Source organism: Salvelinus namaycush, chromosome 28 (assembly GCF_016432855.1).
Source record: "Salvelinus namaycush isolate Seneca chromosome 28, SaNama_1.0, whole genome shotgun sequence".
NCBI classification, from domain to species: Eukaryota; Metazoa; Chordata; class Actinopteri; order Salmoniformes; family Salmonidae; genus Salvelinus; species Salvelinus namaycush.
Window position 1 is genome coordinate 46,696,366 of NC_052334.1, and position 15,239 is coordinate 46,711,604.

General features: G+C 40.7%; 2 long non-coding RNA genes across 2 annotated transcripts; both read left to right on the plus strand.

Annotated features, from left to right (window-relative positions):
• The first annotated feature begins 1,272 nt into the window (after positions 1–1,272).
• Positions 1,273–3,200, plus strand: LOC120023596. The gene is made up of 3 exons (XR_005472716.1): positions 1,273–1,391; positions 2,925–2,981; positions 3,109–3,200. It is a non-coding gene; the product is annotated as an uncharacterized LOC120023596 (long non-coding RNA).
• Positions 3,201–6,855: 3,655 nt separating this feature from the next.
• Positions 6,856–7,271, plus strand: LOC120023140. Its single transcript, XR_005472672.1, has 3 exons — positions 6,856–6,928; positions 7,057–7,078; positions 7,215–7,271. It is a non-coding gene; the product is annotated as an uncharacterized LOC120023140 (long non-coding RNA).
• Positions 7,272–15,239: the final 7,968 nt, after the last annotated feature.

The following is a 15,239-nucleotide window of genomic DNA, read 5'->3' on the forward strand; positions in this document are numbered from 1 at the left end:
TGTGTAAACATACTGAATTATAATTGGATGCATTTTACCGCCATATCATACTGTGCTATGATTGGTTAAGACCACCCAAATGGTTAGGTCATGGTCAGTTTGATCCTGGTTGGCGATACGTGAACATGCCAGTTATAGCTAGCTAATAAAGAGCTACGTTAAGAAATATCCTGTAGTACTGCATTTTATTATTTTGTACAAAGTGTGCAAAACAAGACAGTGCAGACGAGGAATGCATTAGTAAGTACTTGGCGCTAAACTCAAGTGAACTTTCAGGATGCTTCCATCTTTCCATAGCTAGCTAGCTTGACCGGCGTTGTCATTTCAAGGGGATGAACTCGGCTAACCTAGCGCAACTATCGTTAACGTTAGTTGTAAATACTGTAATGAAACAGGCAGGGAGCAGGTCTCGAACCCTCGACCTTCAAGCCCGAAGTCCAGCACGCTATCGACTGTGCCGCAAAAGCATGCTCGTGCGGCAGAGTCTATTTCCACGCTTATAAACCCAGGGTCGTTACACTACCAATGCATAATAACCTAAGCTTGCTTAGTTGTAGCCGAAGCGAAGTCTCAGCCTGTGTTGGCTACTGCCTGACAAGTTGCCAAATTCTGGAACTATAATAACTGTGTTTCTGTAGTAGCTACATTAGTAGATTGCACCATGTAAACAAGCTTTTGGCCTATATATTTTCTTGAACCCAAAGGCAAAGCTACACAAGGGCCCATAGCTAATCCAAACTTGTGAACATTGACTAACTAACTACATGATAACTTGCCAATTGATCTGGCAGTCTTCTTAGTTAACTAACTAGCTAGCTACACACAATAATATAGATGTGAGCTTAATTGTAATCAACTACTATAGTTACTTACTAAACTGACCATTAATATATCATACTTCTGTGTTGGTTTAGGAAGCAAATTGCAAGATGGATTATAGGCCTGGTTAGCTATAAAGCTAGCTATTGTTGACATAAAATACTGGCATGTCATTAACCCCTCTGCTTGCAAGTTCTTCTCTTTTTACATCTACCTTATCAAGACAAAAACAATATTATATTTAGCCTTAATGCTTGGCTTTCCTTTTGGATACTCTGGCTCTGTAAAAAGAGAAGCAGATAAAACAAGGCTTACTTTAGTGATGTGTATTCTATTCACGCCCTGATTGTGCATGGGGCACATAGGGTGGACGCTGAGGTAATGGGCTGGAATCTTTGGTAGGCGTGAAACTGATCTTTGAATCATTCCTCTCCACAGTGCTCCTGTGCCGGGGCAAAGCTTTCAGCGATTTCACCGGACCAGACTGTCGGTTTCTGTCATTTAAAAAAGGAGAGACTATATATGTCTACTATAAACTCTCAGGCCAAAGGACAAATATATGTGCAGGGAGTGTAAGTATGAGTTAATATTAAATTACAGTACCTGTCAAAAGTTTGGACACACCTACTCATTCAAGGGTTTTACTTCACTATTATTCTACAATGTAGAAAAAACATGGAATCATGTAGCAACCAAAAAAGTGTTAAACAAATCAAATATATTTTAGATTCTTTAAAGTAGCCACCCATTGTCTTGATGACTGCTTTGCACAGACTTGGCATTCTGTCAACCAGCTTCATGAGGTAGTCACCTGGAATGCATTTCAATTAACAGGTGTGCCTTATTAAAATGTTATTTGTGGAATTTATTTCCTTCTTAATGCGTTTGAGCCAGTTGTGTTGTGACAAGGTTGGGGTGGTACACAGAAGATTTGGTAAAAGACCAAGTCCATATTATGGCAAGAACAGTACAGTCGCAAAAACCATCAAGCGCTATGATGAAACTGGCTCTTATGAGGACTGCCACACGAAAGGAAGACCCAGCGCTACCTCTGCTGCGAGTTAACTGCACCTCATATTGAAGCCCAAGTAAATGCTTCACAGAGTTCAAGTAACAGACATAGCCCAACATCAACTGATCAGAGGAGACTGCGTGAATCAGGCCTTCATTGTTGAATTGCTGCAAAGAAACCACTACTGAAGGACCCTAATAAGAAGAAGAGACTTGCTTGGGCCTAGACACACGAGCAATGGACATTAGACTGGTGGAAATCTGTCCTTTGGTCTGATGAGTACAAATTTGAGAGTTTTGGTTCCAACCTTCGTGTCTTTCTGAGATGCAGAGTAGGTGAACGAATTATCTCCGCATGGGTGGTTCCCACCGTGAAGCATGGAAGAGGTGTGGGGGTGCTTTGCTGGTGACACTGTCTGTGATTTATTTAGAATTCAAGGCTCACTTAACCGGCATGGCTACCACAGCATTCTGCAGTGATATGTGGTTTGTGCTTAGTGGGACAATTATTTGTTTTTCAGCAGGACAATGACCCAACACACCTCCAGGCTGTGTAAGGGCTTTTTGACCACATTCACCCGACCTCAACCCAATTGAGATGGTTTGGGATGAATTGGACCACAGAGTGAAGGAAAAGCAGCCAACAAGAGCTCAACATACTGTATGTGGGAACTCCTTCAAGACTGTTGGAAAAGCATTTCTGTTTCAACAACACAACATGCATTTTGCTACACCCGCAATTACATCTGCTAAATACGTGTATGTGACCAATAAAATTTTATTTTATTTGGGCTTCTTTGAAGAATATAAAATATATTTAGATATTTTTTTGTACACTTTTTTGGGGTTACTACATGATTCCATATGTGTTATTTCATAGTTTTGATGTCTTCACTATTATTCTACAATGTAGAAAATAAAGAAAAACCCTTGAATGAGTAGGTGTGTCCAAACTTTTTACTGGTACTGTATGTGATAACATTGCAGTCTAGAAGGAATGTTGAAGCTTTTTCTGTTTTGTTAACATGTTTCATTCTCTGTTTTGTTTCCATTTCTTACAATGGGTTGGTAACCGCTTTGGTTACTTCAATAAGGACCAACTCGTAATCAATCACATATACACTGAAAAAGAATTGGAGATTCCTGCTGAGGTAAGTCAATAAATAGATGTTGGCCTAGTTCACTACTACCAATGCATCATCTCTTAAAACATTATCTGGAATGACTGAACTTCTTTCTGAAATAGGTAGTATGACTCAAACAATGTTTTCTTTTCAGGAAACCGACATTGTTTGCTTTGACACTGGACACGATAAGTTTGACAGTTATGACATTGATTCACTGTTAGGTTCCTCTTTATTGTTAACAGACAAGGAGGATTCTGTGCAAGTAACCACAGAGACTTTGTACCTAAACAAAAGTGCTGAGAGCACCACGGTGGAAGTGGATGAGCCTCCACCTGAAGTGACACTGTTAGAAAATTATGAGATTGATAGGGATGTACCTGAGGACATTGATAAGGTTGTAGAGGTTCCAGATAATGATGATCTGAGAAATTTTGAGGCTTTAGAGTCCTCTCTGCCTCAGCCTGAAACTCTTGACACAAAGGGAGTGGAATCTAACACTGTACTTGAGACCACAGCTGAGAGGATCAAAAATTACCTTCAGAAAGATCAGCAGAGGACAGAGGACTCTGTGCCGTACAGTGTTGTTGAACCAGAGGAAGGTGAGATCAAAGAAACCCCCTCAGAACCTGATTCCAAAGATGATCCTGAGTTAGAAAATGCACCTGATGTTTTTTCAGAAGGCAGACCTATTCCTGAGTTAAAAATCACACTTGGAATAACTTTTGATGCTGTCACTTCCAATGATGAGGACACTTGGAAGGTGACTCCATATGACAAGGAAAGTGACAAGACTGAATATCAGCAGGATAAGGAAAGTGATTATCATCTCAGGGAAACTCCATTGCTGGCTTTTTCTGAAGAAAGTTCTAATTTGGAACACGAGAACATTCCGCAATCTGATCAGACAGATGAGGAAGACAGTCTATCAGAGGTACCTCATACACAGAAACAGGACTCCAAGGACAATAACTTGTGGTCTGCATTTGGTGATACCGTTTTTAACATTGTCAGTGGTGGGGAAAGAATAGCTTATGTTGCCGGTTCAGAGGTAGATGACGAGGAGGATGATGACGAAGGTGAGATTACACCAGAGGAGCCTCCCAAAATTGAAGAACCCAAGGAGTTATTTGGCTGTTCTACTTCCTCTGAGCTAATCTTTGAGGAACCTGCGGACTCTAATTTCAGTGAGGATGCTGTCAAAGTACCTGATGAGGATTCTCAGACGTTGCAGTTTGAGGATGAATCCGAAGAAGGTGACATCGAACCTTCAACACCTCCTGCTGATGAGGCGAGTGAACACACTGAGGCTTTAGCAGAGAATCTTACAGAAGATGACAGCCCAGTCCCTAAACAGCTCTCACAGACAGACATGCTCTCAGACTTTGATAGTAAAATTAACGAATCAGAGCAGAAACAAGCTGTTGAAGAACTCCCCATACAAAAAGAGGAGTCAATAGATTTCTCACAAGTAGAGAATACATTTAAACAGGGTGGTACAGAGCTTTTCAGACTATTTCGAGAACCATACCAGAAGGTCCCAGATCCAAGTAAAAACACAATGGTGAAAGAGAGCCATCAAGAACCCCCCATAGAGGAGGAGGATTCAATACACCTAGAGGGGGAAGAGATTGAGGAAGAGTTGCTAGAGGATGAAAAAGCAGTATTGTCTTCATCCAAAACTGAGCACACTGATGAAAATGACACAGAAAGTCTATCTGAATTTGGGTCAGAGCAACCCAAACCGATGTTGTATCCAGTGATGTGTTGGATGTGGTCCAACACGACGAGGCTATTGACATAGAACCTGAGGTGCATGAGACTGAAAATGATGCTGAAAGCCACACACCCTCACTTAAAGATAAAGTTCTGTATACCCTTCCAAACAAAGAGGCGGAATACAGTGACAATGTGTTGAGGCTGACACTATTGCGAGACCGCTGCAAGGAGGAGGATATGGAGCGCCTCCAAAAGATTCTAGGTCCTCAGAACCTCTTTAGGTTGGAGTTCCTTTTTTTTGACCTGGAGCTGAAGGCTGCCCGGCGGTCCCAGACAAACATCAGTGAGGACATTGAAACGGTGCTGGAAGCCATTTTGGAAGCCTCTGAAACCCCAATCCTGGATGAGATTGAGAGGATGCTGGATGCCCATGAGAACGCTGACCTGCAGCAGGAGGCTGGTGAGTTTCTTGAGGAAGCTTCCATCTTGGACGACTGGTGTTCACCCTGCGTCAGAAGTACTCAACGGCCAGAAACAGTGCTCCCATGGCAGTGGGCAGTCACCTACACCCTGACACAGGTAATAATGCTTTTTTCAGTTTATGTTCATGTCAGAGTATAGGAGGATTAAAACCTTTTGTTAAATAAATATTTGGAAAGTCTCATACATTGCTAATGACATGATAATAATGCCTGGAGATTTGGTTTGCAGAATAAGCTGTATTTAAGAAATGCCCAAGAAGTACAACAAAGTAAATAGTAATCTGTTGACAGAACAAATACACTTCCTGACAATGCCAGTTAGATTGCAATGCATGAACATTTACTCACTGTTTGAACCTCTCTGAATGTTTCAAAAGATGGGGATATGTCTGAAAATACCTTGGACATGGGACTTAGCGTAGACATGGATCACCCTCCCTCAGGTAGGTGTTCATTATACTTCCCTACTTTTGAAATTGTGGTGAGATGTAAACTGTATGCATTAACCTAATTTGCTTGTGCTGTATTTCCAGGATCTCTGGAGTCACCTCCTGTCACTGATTTCCATGAAGATGAGCAGAGTGGTTCATCATTCGTATCAGTAATTTTATCTGGTCGTCTCGTCACCATGTTTTATGAGTATCTTGGAATATATGGTGTTATGGTAAGTTACTTCATGTATTTCTCTCTTGTGAATGGGCTTTCCTTCCTATTGTAATTGACTAATTGCCTGCATGTAGTGCTTAGGACTCAAGTATTCATACTTATTTTATTATTGCTGGGACAATGCATGTATTATTTTTATTTGGGGGGCGGCATTTGCCATGCTGACAGCGTTACCCAACCCTTCCCCTTTTTTCAACTGGTAGTTGAGTACAGCACCGTTTCCGTTAAATTAAACGTTCCAGAACGTAAAAACGTACTGAATGCAGCCCAGGTTCAGTGATCCTTTCCCATTTTTTTGTTGACTTGTTCTAGTGAAGTGTAGACTGAAGTTAAGTGTCCACAGCCGGTGTTTTGCTTATTGAGTGGGATATAAATGATACCCCCGCTCGTTTTACCAGGCTTTGTGCGTTTTGCTTAGAAAGTAATCACGTTCAGAACTCTAAAAGGAGGCTAGTAGACATGTTGTTGGCGAAGCAGAGCCAGCATTGGCAAGCTAACCTTCAAGCTTAGGTTATAGTAGCTAGAAAGATAGGTACATATTGTCCTCTCCTGGGTAAAGAGAACCACGATGAAGGATCCTCTCCAGTAGTCGACTAAGTTGATCAGTTGGTGAAATGAGGATTTTCACGGTTTACGCAAACGAGTTGTAATGCAAGTCACAAGCCAAACTAACTAGATAACCAGCTCAACTGTCAAAGTAACGTACAGTAGCGATGGATTCGGAAGAAACAACCCCTTTACCCACTTTGCCCCTGATGACAGAATCTGATCAACTGTCTGTCTTGTACTGTCTTGTACTTTGATATGTAAGTAGTTGGCTACAATGTAGCTAGCTGGCTAGTCAAGTCTTAGGCCGCCACATGGCTGGCTAGCTAGGCTACATTGAAACTGAATCTTGTTGGCAACTTCATTTGCCTGTCCTCTTCCTCATTTAAAAAATGGCTCACTTTCCAGACTAGCAGTATCCGTTCTTCCTATATCTGGGTCTCAGATCGAGAGGTGCCTTCAAGTTGTTGATCGAGAGGTGCCTTCAAGTCCTGTGAACCCGTGCTGGTCACTGCAGGTGCCGGGGTCATCGGCTTCCTCTTCTGGAGGAGCATTCTATCTGTAAGTCGTTGTTGCACAGTTACTGCTTTCATAATTTCATAATCTGATTGCTTTATGTTATTCTATGATGTATTGTATGCTACCGTTGAGGAGGCTGTTTGCTGCCACTTTTCTTTTCCTTCTCACAGGTCAAAAGCAAGTCATATCTAAGTAAGTTCTTCTCTCTGGCTATTTAGGGTGCATAGTGAATCCTCATTCATATTGCTTACAGGCTGGTGTTCTTGTCATGTGTAAACCATGTCTGATTTCATACTCTTGTCATGGTTTTTATTCGCTATTGAAAAAGAGATGGTGGACAGGATGAAAAAGCTTGAACAAGAGAAGAAGGAGATACTCCAAAAGGTTGCTGAACTGCAGCAACAGGTAAGTTGCAGAGACTTTTCACTGACTAAGATCCAGACTTTTTAGTTCAATGTGAATTAAGGGACATAATGTTTTGACAGTATATTTCTACTGGGTTCCCCTCAGGGCGAAGAACTTAAAGAAAAGCAAAAGCTGTCTGAAAAATCTGTCACTTTATCTCTGGAGAAGATCCAGGAATTGGAGGTGAGTCTCTAAGAAATATTATCTTGATCACATGTCATTGTCATGCTGACAATTATTTGATTTTTTATTATTTTTTTCTTCTACATAGTGTTTAAATTGACTAAGCATTTTCTTTTTCTATCCAATAGAATATTGTGCAAGAGATGGAGAGACAAAATGAGCGCCTGGACGAGGAAAATAACTTATAACGCCATATCCTTTGACAAAGAGCAGGCCAATACTGCAAAACATGAAGATATGGTGAGTAGTATTGAGCGATTTAGCTGTAATTAAAATGTTTCAGAACAACCAATTCTCTGACGTCGGTTCAATTATTTGAATTCCATTAAGTTAGTTTATTATGTGAGCTCAATGTGCCGTTTCTCAAGCACATATTTCGGGACGTTGTAGTTTTCAACAGGAAAATAAATATTCCACATAGTTTAGTGCAGAAAATGTGGTAATTGACTAAAATGACCACAATCCATTGCACCTACAGCTGCATGGACTTGCGCGGGCAGACAGAGAGAAAGGGACAGCCTGCAAATGAGAGAGAGACACCCTAGAGAGTAGTTGCTTTCGGGATGTAGACAGCATAGGCAGCTACTATTAGCCAGCTACTATCCTAAATAGGATGGCTCGTTGATGAGGACAGAGAAAGATGGTTGTCATTATGCTTATCATTATCTTTGCCCATAGATGTCCGAAATGGACAAAACCATTGAGAAGTTGAAGCGCAGCAAGAAGAAAACCCAGGATGCACTCTCGAAGGTATAGGTCATATAAGTGAACATGCCCAATGAAAATATGTAAAATATATTAACATTGCAACAATCAAATGTAAAGTGTTTATTTCCTTTTAATTATCCTTATCATTAAATCTGTAGTCTACCATTCTGATGGATGAAGCCAAGCTCCGCGAAGATGCCCGGAATGTCCAGGTCCAGGTTCTGGAGAAGGATATTGCCACCCTGAAGGAGGAGAACCTCTCGGTGAGTACCAATATGGAACAACGATTCACACTTTAAGCCTCATGACATTGTGTAGGACTCATTGGCCATGCGGGCCTGCATTGTACCGTCCTGATGACCTAATTTCCTAGCTGCACCATGCTGCCAAGTTGTGGGAGGAGAAGCACAGGGAGACAAGCGAGCAGATCAAAGTCTACCAGAAGTCCCAGAAAGACCTGGAGGATTCCCTCCTTCAGAAGGACCACAACGTTGAGTTTTTTTTACACGTTACGATATTGTTACACACATCAATTCCTGTTCACACCTTCTCAAATGCACCCTGATGACAAAGAAACATGTCACCTGTATTATGTTCCAAAAAAATACTTCTTGACTGATTCCAGGGGAAAAGTGTAATGTATCAATTGGTGGTTCTCAACCTCTCTGGCAGGTTCTATCTGACCTGCTAGGAGACCTGGAGGCCTGCGATGACCTGAAAGGTGGAGTTGTTGCTAACGGGGTAGCCTCTAATGGTAAGTCACCTGACACGGTGTCCTAATCAGAGGAGGCTGGTGGGAGGAGCTATAGGAGGACGGGCTCCTTGTAATGGCTGGAATGGAACCAAATACATGGAAACAGTGTGCTTGACTCCGTTCCATTTATGCCATTATAGTGAGCCAGTCCTTCTATAGCTCCTCCCACCAGCCTTCTCTGATTAGGATACTGTCATGTGATTTGGTCTTATGTAGCAAAATTTGAAATTGTGTTTTTTTACATTGGATTAAAGTAGAGACTCGGAGCATCAAAATGGTATATCATACACTACAGTTGAGGAACAATGGGAAAGTAATTCTGCTTTGAAAGTTGATAAACTTGTAACCCATACTGGAGAGCTCTTCTTTGTCTATAGCCATTCAGCATTGTTCACGCATATTGTTAGCTAGCTAACAATATGCTTTATTTTGCAATGAGAAAACTACTTTCTGACAAAATTAGAAACTTATATCTGAAAATGGTTTCTCTTAGTTTGAAGATGTATTCTGGAGACAGGTGTTTTATACAACAGCCTTCTATGTGTTCTATTTTCGACTGCCTCTGCATATTTGCAATCAAACCACAGAATTTTCTCCATCTCCTTAGCTATCATACTCTGCTTCCACCGGACAGTCCACTGATTTCAAAACTTGGGTCTCCTAAAAGTGGAGAGCATCTTTCAAAAAAGCTGCGTTAGAAAGGGTTACTTACACATACTGAGAAGCTCATGTTATAGACAGAAGTGCGCTACATGGCAGACCAATCCGAACTTGTTTCATGGCGCGTCCAGCTCATCCATTATCTCAGCCAATCATGGCTAGAGGGAAGGTTCCTTCCTTTTTCCGTGGCTAAACTAACTCTGCTCATAGTTTACCATCTTTATTCGTATTTACAGATGGCATACAAGTTTGTTATTAAGGCACATGGAAGTTCACGTACCAGAAGGCATTTTGCCCCCAAAAACGCATTTTGATAGTTATGCATTCAAATGCCTCTCCTGTGAAGTATAACGCGCGACATACGCCTACTTTCCTGAAACGTGTCACTGTGTTTACAATTATTTGTTTCAGACAAGCAGACCATCATCCAAAACCGCCACAGAACCAAGAAGTGTGTCAACTCTTCCACTAACTGTTGGAAGAACTTTCCACAGGTCCAGACCACTCTGTCTGTTGTGGAAGAAGAGCGCGATCGCTTCATGACCAAGCTGCTGAATGAAGAGAAGTCCAGGAAAGAGCTGGAAGGTATGTCCCAGCAACTAGAATTTGATATGCATCACTGCCTTTTCTCTCTCAACACTATCAACTTGTTTTCACCACAGAGCAATTTCAGAAGCTGGAGCATGACATCTTGTTGGTGAAAAGTGACAAGAACCACCTGGAGAACCAGTACAAGACCCTGCAGCAGAAGAATGACATCATGACAGAGATGTACCAGCAGAAGGAGAACACTTTGCAGCAGTAAGTGGAATCAGAAGCAGTGCAGTTCATGTGTTAATACCATAGTAGGGTTTGTTCTCCATGGTTCCACAGCATGTAAAAGAAAAACATTTTTCCTTGTCTTTTACTGTATTCTTTTACTGTGAGGTTTGAGGTTTTCAAATGGTCTTTAAATAGTTTGATTTAATTTGTGTGTCGGAAGCTGACCAAGGAGGAGTTTGAGCGCCCCAACAAGGAAGACCGGCTGACGGAGATGGACGGCAAGGCCCTAGAGGAGGAGGTCAAGGTGTGTAGGCAGCGCGTTAAGGAGATCCAGGACGAGCTGAAATGGACCGAGAAGTTCTACAAAGCTCAGATCATTGAGCAGGAGCAGAAATCTCACGAGAACTGGGTTTGTACAATACAACTTTATTAGTCCATTTGTTAAAGAAACAACAAATGTCTCATTTCTCAACCCCCATCGATGGCACATACATTAGGATCAGGACATTTTTTTTGAAGTCTTCTGTTTGGCCAGTCATTTGTAAGGTGAGTTTAGTCCAAAACAGGAGATGTTAAATGTCTCTTCTTTCTCTCTAGGTGATTGCACGCGCCGCAGAGCGAGCTCTGTTCGACGAGAAGAAGGAAACAACTAACATTCGTAACTTGTGAGTGCAACACTAATACAACAGACTCAATTGAGCTATACCAAAGCAGGGATCAAGGCTTATTTAGTTGATGGAACCAGCACATGATTTGGTTGCATCAATTTTTCGCCACTGCACGGATATAATGACCTGACCTGTGTCCCATAATGTACCTGCATTCCATACAGAACCAGGCTAATAATGACTAGCTGTAACGGTTGTTCTCCTCCTCGTCTGAGGAGGAGCATGGATCGGACCAAAATGCAGCGTGTTGTGAAGACATGATGAATTTTATTTAGACAAGACGAACACGAAGCAAACTTGAATAACTACAAAACAACGTAGACAGACCTGAACATGAGAACTTACAATAAACGAAGAACGCACGAACAGGAACAGACTAGACAAAACGAAACAGTCCCGTGTGGTACATAAACTGACACGGAAGACAATCACCCACAAACAAACGGTGTGAACAGCCTACCTTAATATGGTTCTCAATCAGAGGAAACGTCAAACACCTGCCCCTAATTGAGAACCATATCAGGCAACACATTGAACCCAACATAGACTACCCACCCAGTTCTTGTCCTGACCAACTAAACAAAGTTAAACAAAGGAAAATAAGGTCAGGAACGTGACACTAGCCATCTTTTACATTAGCATGCCCTTGAGTTCTTACCTTGATTTGCATAGATTTACTCAGGGTTCAATGTGAACTTTTTGTCTCCATGGAAGTTTATAAATCCATTGGGATGCATGCTTTCTCTCTCTATTCAGCTAGTAATAGGCTACATTTGGTTATTAATTAATGATATATTAAAAATCTGTATGATATAATTTTTCAATGTAAGACGTTACTCTGTTTGTTAGAATTGCGGAAATGTATTTTCTAAAGTAAGCCTGTAAAATATTATTTTACATCTCAAAATAGTATGTTGTCCCTTACGACAGACTGCTTTTTGAAGGAGAGATCAATATGTCTACAGTAGGCTAGCCAAGACGAATGCTAGTTGTCTTTGTAGCTTTCTTTTTGTACACTCAACAGTAGCCAGTAGAATATTTTTTTCTCCAGTGACAAGAGAACTGAGATGGTATTCTAGGATTCAAAAAGTAAGATATTTCCTCTAACACATCCAGGGAATGCATGATTGGTGTTATGATGTGAAACCTGTCCAATTAGGATCCGATATGTCTGCCTACACACCTAGGCTATATTATTCACCACCTGAGGAAGTGGAAACTCAAAACACGTATCTAGATTGCTAACTCTAAATATGTTAATGTTACTAGATAGCTAATTTAATCTCACAAAAAAGTAAAAAGAGGCACATTCAGATTTTCCACTTCCTGTCAGGAAGTTTGCTGCAAAATGAGTTCTGTTTTACTCACAGATATAATTCAAACGGTTTTAGAAACTAGAGTGTTTTCTATCCAATAGTAATAATAATATGCATATTGTACGAGCAAGAATTGAGTACGAGGCCGTTTGAAATGGGCACCTTTTATCCGGCTACTCAATACTGCCCCTGCAGCCCAAACAGGTTAATGCAACCGCTGTGTTAGATTTTTAAAAATAACTTTACCACAACATACAGCTTGGGTTATTGTGAGACAGCGCTCACCAACACGGCGGAGAATAGGAGTCAACAAATTACACAGAAATACGAAATAACATTATAAATGTTGTCTTACTTTTGCTGAGCTTCCATCAGAATGTTGTGCAAGGAGTCCTATTTCCAGAATAAATCGTTGTTTGGTTTTAGAATGTCCGTTTCTTCGGTCGAATTAACAACCTTGGCTAGCATTGTGGCGCGAACGTTCCCATCCTCTCTTGGCGCAAAGAACGGAAAACTCCAAAAGTCCCAATAAACGTTGAATAAACTGATAAAACTCGGTTGAAAAATCCTACTTTATGATGTTTTTATCATACGTATCAAATAAAATCAGAGCCGGAGATATTCGCCGTGTATACCGAACGCTTTTCAGAAGACAATGTCGAGGTCCCCCGCGCGCCGTTGAAGACAAAGAAAATACCGGACCTGTCACTCCAAAAGCTCTTATTCGGCCTCAAGCTAGACACCCCATTCAACCTTCCACTGCCTGTTGACATCTAGTGGAAGGCGTATGAAGTGCATACATATCGATAAATAAAAGCCAGTTGAATAGGCAGGCCCTAAAACAGAGCCTCGTTTTCAGATTTTTCACTTCCTGTATGGAAGTTTGCTGCCAAATGAGTTCTGTTTTACTCACAGATATAATTCAAACAGTTTTAGAAACTTCTGAATGTTTTCTATCCAATAGTAATAATAATATGCATATTGTATGATCTAGAACAGAGGACGAGGCCGTTTAATTTGGGCACGATTTTTTCAAAGTGAAAACAGCGCCCCCCTATTGACAAGAAGTTAACTTCTTTGGGGTACCCCCCCTTCTTCTCAATTTTCCCGCCTGAAGACATACTGTCACGCTCGTCGTTAGGAGAAAGAGAGGAGGACCAAGGCACAGAAGCCAGAAAAACAGGCGAAGGGTTACAAAAATAGCTCTAGTTACAGATTGGTAGCCCCGATTTGAAATCCGACTTGTTGCTTGAAAAGCAGAAGAGTAGGGGTAGATTTTATATAGAAAACATTGTTTTCTGTAAAATGATGGGAAAGGGGTCAAAACGGCATTTGTTTGTTAAAGTTGTTTTGAATTGAATGAATCTGCTAACTTCTGACATTTTTTACCGAAGCCAGAAAAACAGGCGAAGGGTTACAAAAATAGCTCTAGTTACAGATTGGTAGACCCGATTTGAAATCCGACTTGTTGCTTGAAAAGCAGAAGAGTAGGGGTAGATTTTATATAGAAAACATTGTTTTCTGTAAAATGATGGGAAAGGGGTCAAAACGGCATTTGTTTGTTAAAGTTGTTTTGAATTTAATGAATCTTCTAACTTCTGACATTTTTTACCGAAGCCAGAAAAACAGTCGAAGGGTTACAAAAATAGCTCTAGTTACAGATTGGTAGCCCCGATTTGAAATCCGACTTGTTGCTTGAAAAGCAGAAGAGTAGGGGTAGATTTTATATAGAAAACATTGTTTTCTGTAAGATGATGGGAAAGGGGTCAAAACGGCATTTGTTTGTTAAAGTTGTTTTGAATTTAATGAATCTGCTAACTTCTGACATTTTTTACCGAAGCCAGAAAAACAGGCGAAGGGTTACAAAAATAGCTCTAGTTACAGATTGGTAGACCCGATTTGAAATCCGACTTGTTGCTTGAAAAGCAGAAGAGTAGGGGTAGATTTTATATAGAAAACATTGTTTTCTGTAAAATGTTGGGAAAGGGGTCAAAACGGCAGTTGTTTGTGAAAGTTGTTTTGAATTTAATGAATCTGCTAACTTCTGACATTTTTTACCGAAGCCAGAAAAACAGGCGAAGGGTTACAAAAATAGCTCTAGTTACAGATTGGTAGACCCGATTTGAAATCCGACTTGTTGCTTGAAAAGCAGACGAGTAGGGGAAGATTTTATATAGCAAACATTTCTTTCTGTAAAATGTTGGGAAAGGGGTCAAAACGGCAGTTGTTTGGGAAAGTTTGAAAAACACGTGGTCGTGCATTTAGTAAAACTGCTGTAACGTAAGTTCCATACTGAATAAACCTTCTCCGCATTTGACAAGCAGAGAAGTAGAGGAAGTTTTAATCCAATATATTTTTGTCAAACTCTTTTGTTTAGTGGTAAAAATGATAGTTGTTTGGAAATGAATTAATATGCTAACTTCTGACATGTTTTACCGAAGCCAGAAAAACAGGCGATGGGTTACAAAAATAGCTCTAGTTACAGATTGGTAGCCCCGATTTGAAATCCGACTTGTTGCTTGAAAAGCAGACGAGTAGGGGAAGATTTTATATAGCAAACATTTCTTTCTGTAAAATGTTGGGAAAGGGGTCAAAACGGCAGTTGTTTGGGAAAGTTTGAAAAACACGTGGTCGTGCATTTAGTAAAACTGCTGTAACGTAAGTTCCATACTGAATAAACCTTCTCCGCATTTGACAAGCAGAGAAGTAGAGGAAGTTTTAATCCAATATATTTTTGTCAAACTCTTTTGTTTAGTGGTAAAAATGATAGTTTTTTGGAAATGAATTAATATGCTAACTTCTGACATGTTTTACCGAAGCCAGAAAAACAGGCGATGGGTTACAAAAATAGCTCTAGTTACAGATTGGTAGACCCGATTTGAAATCCGACTTGTTGC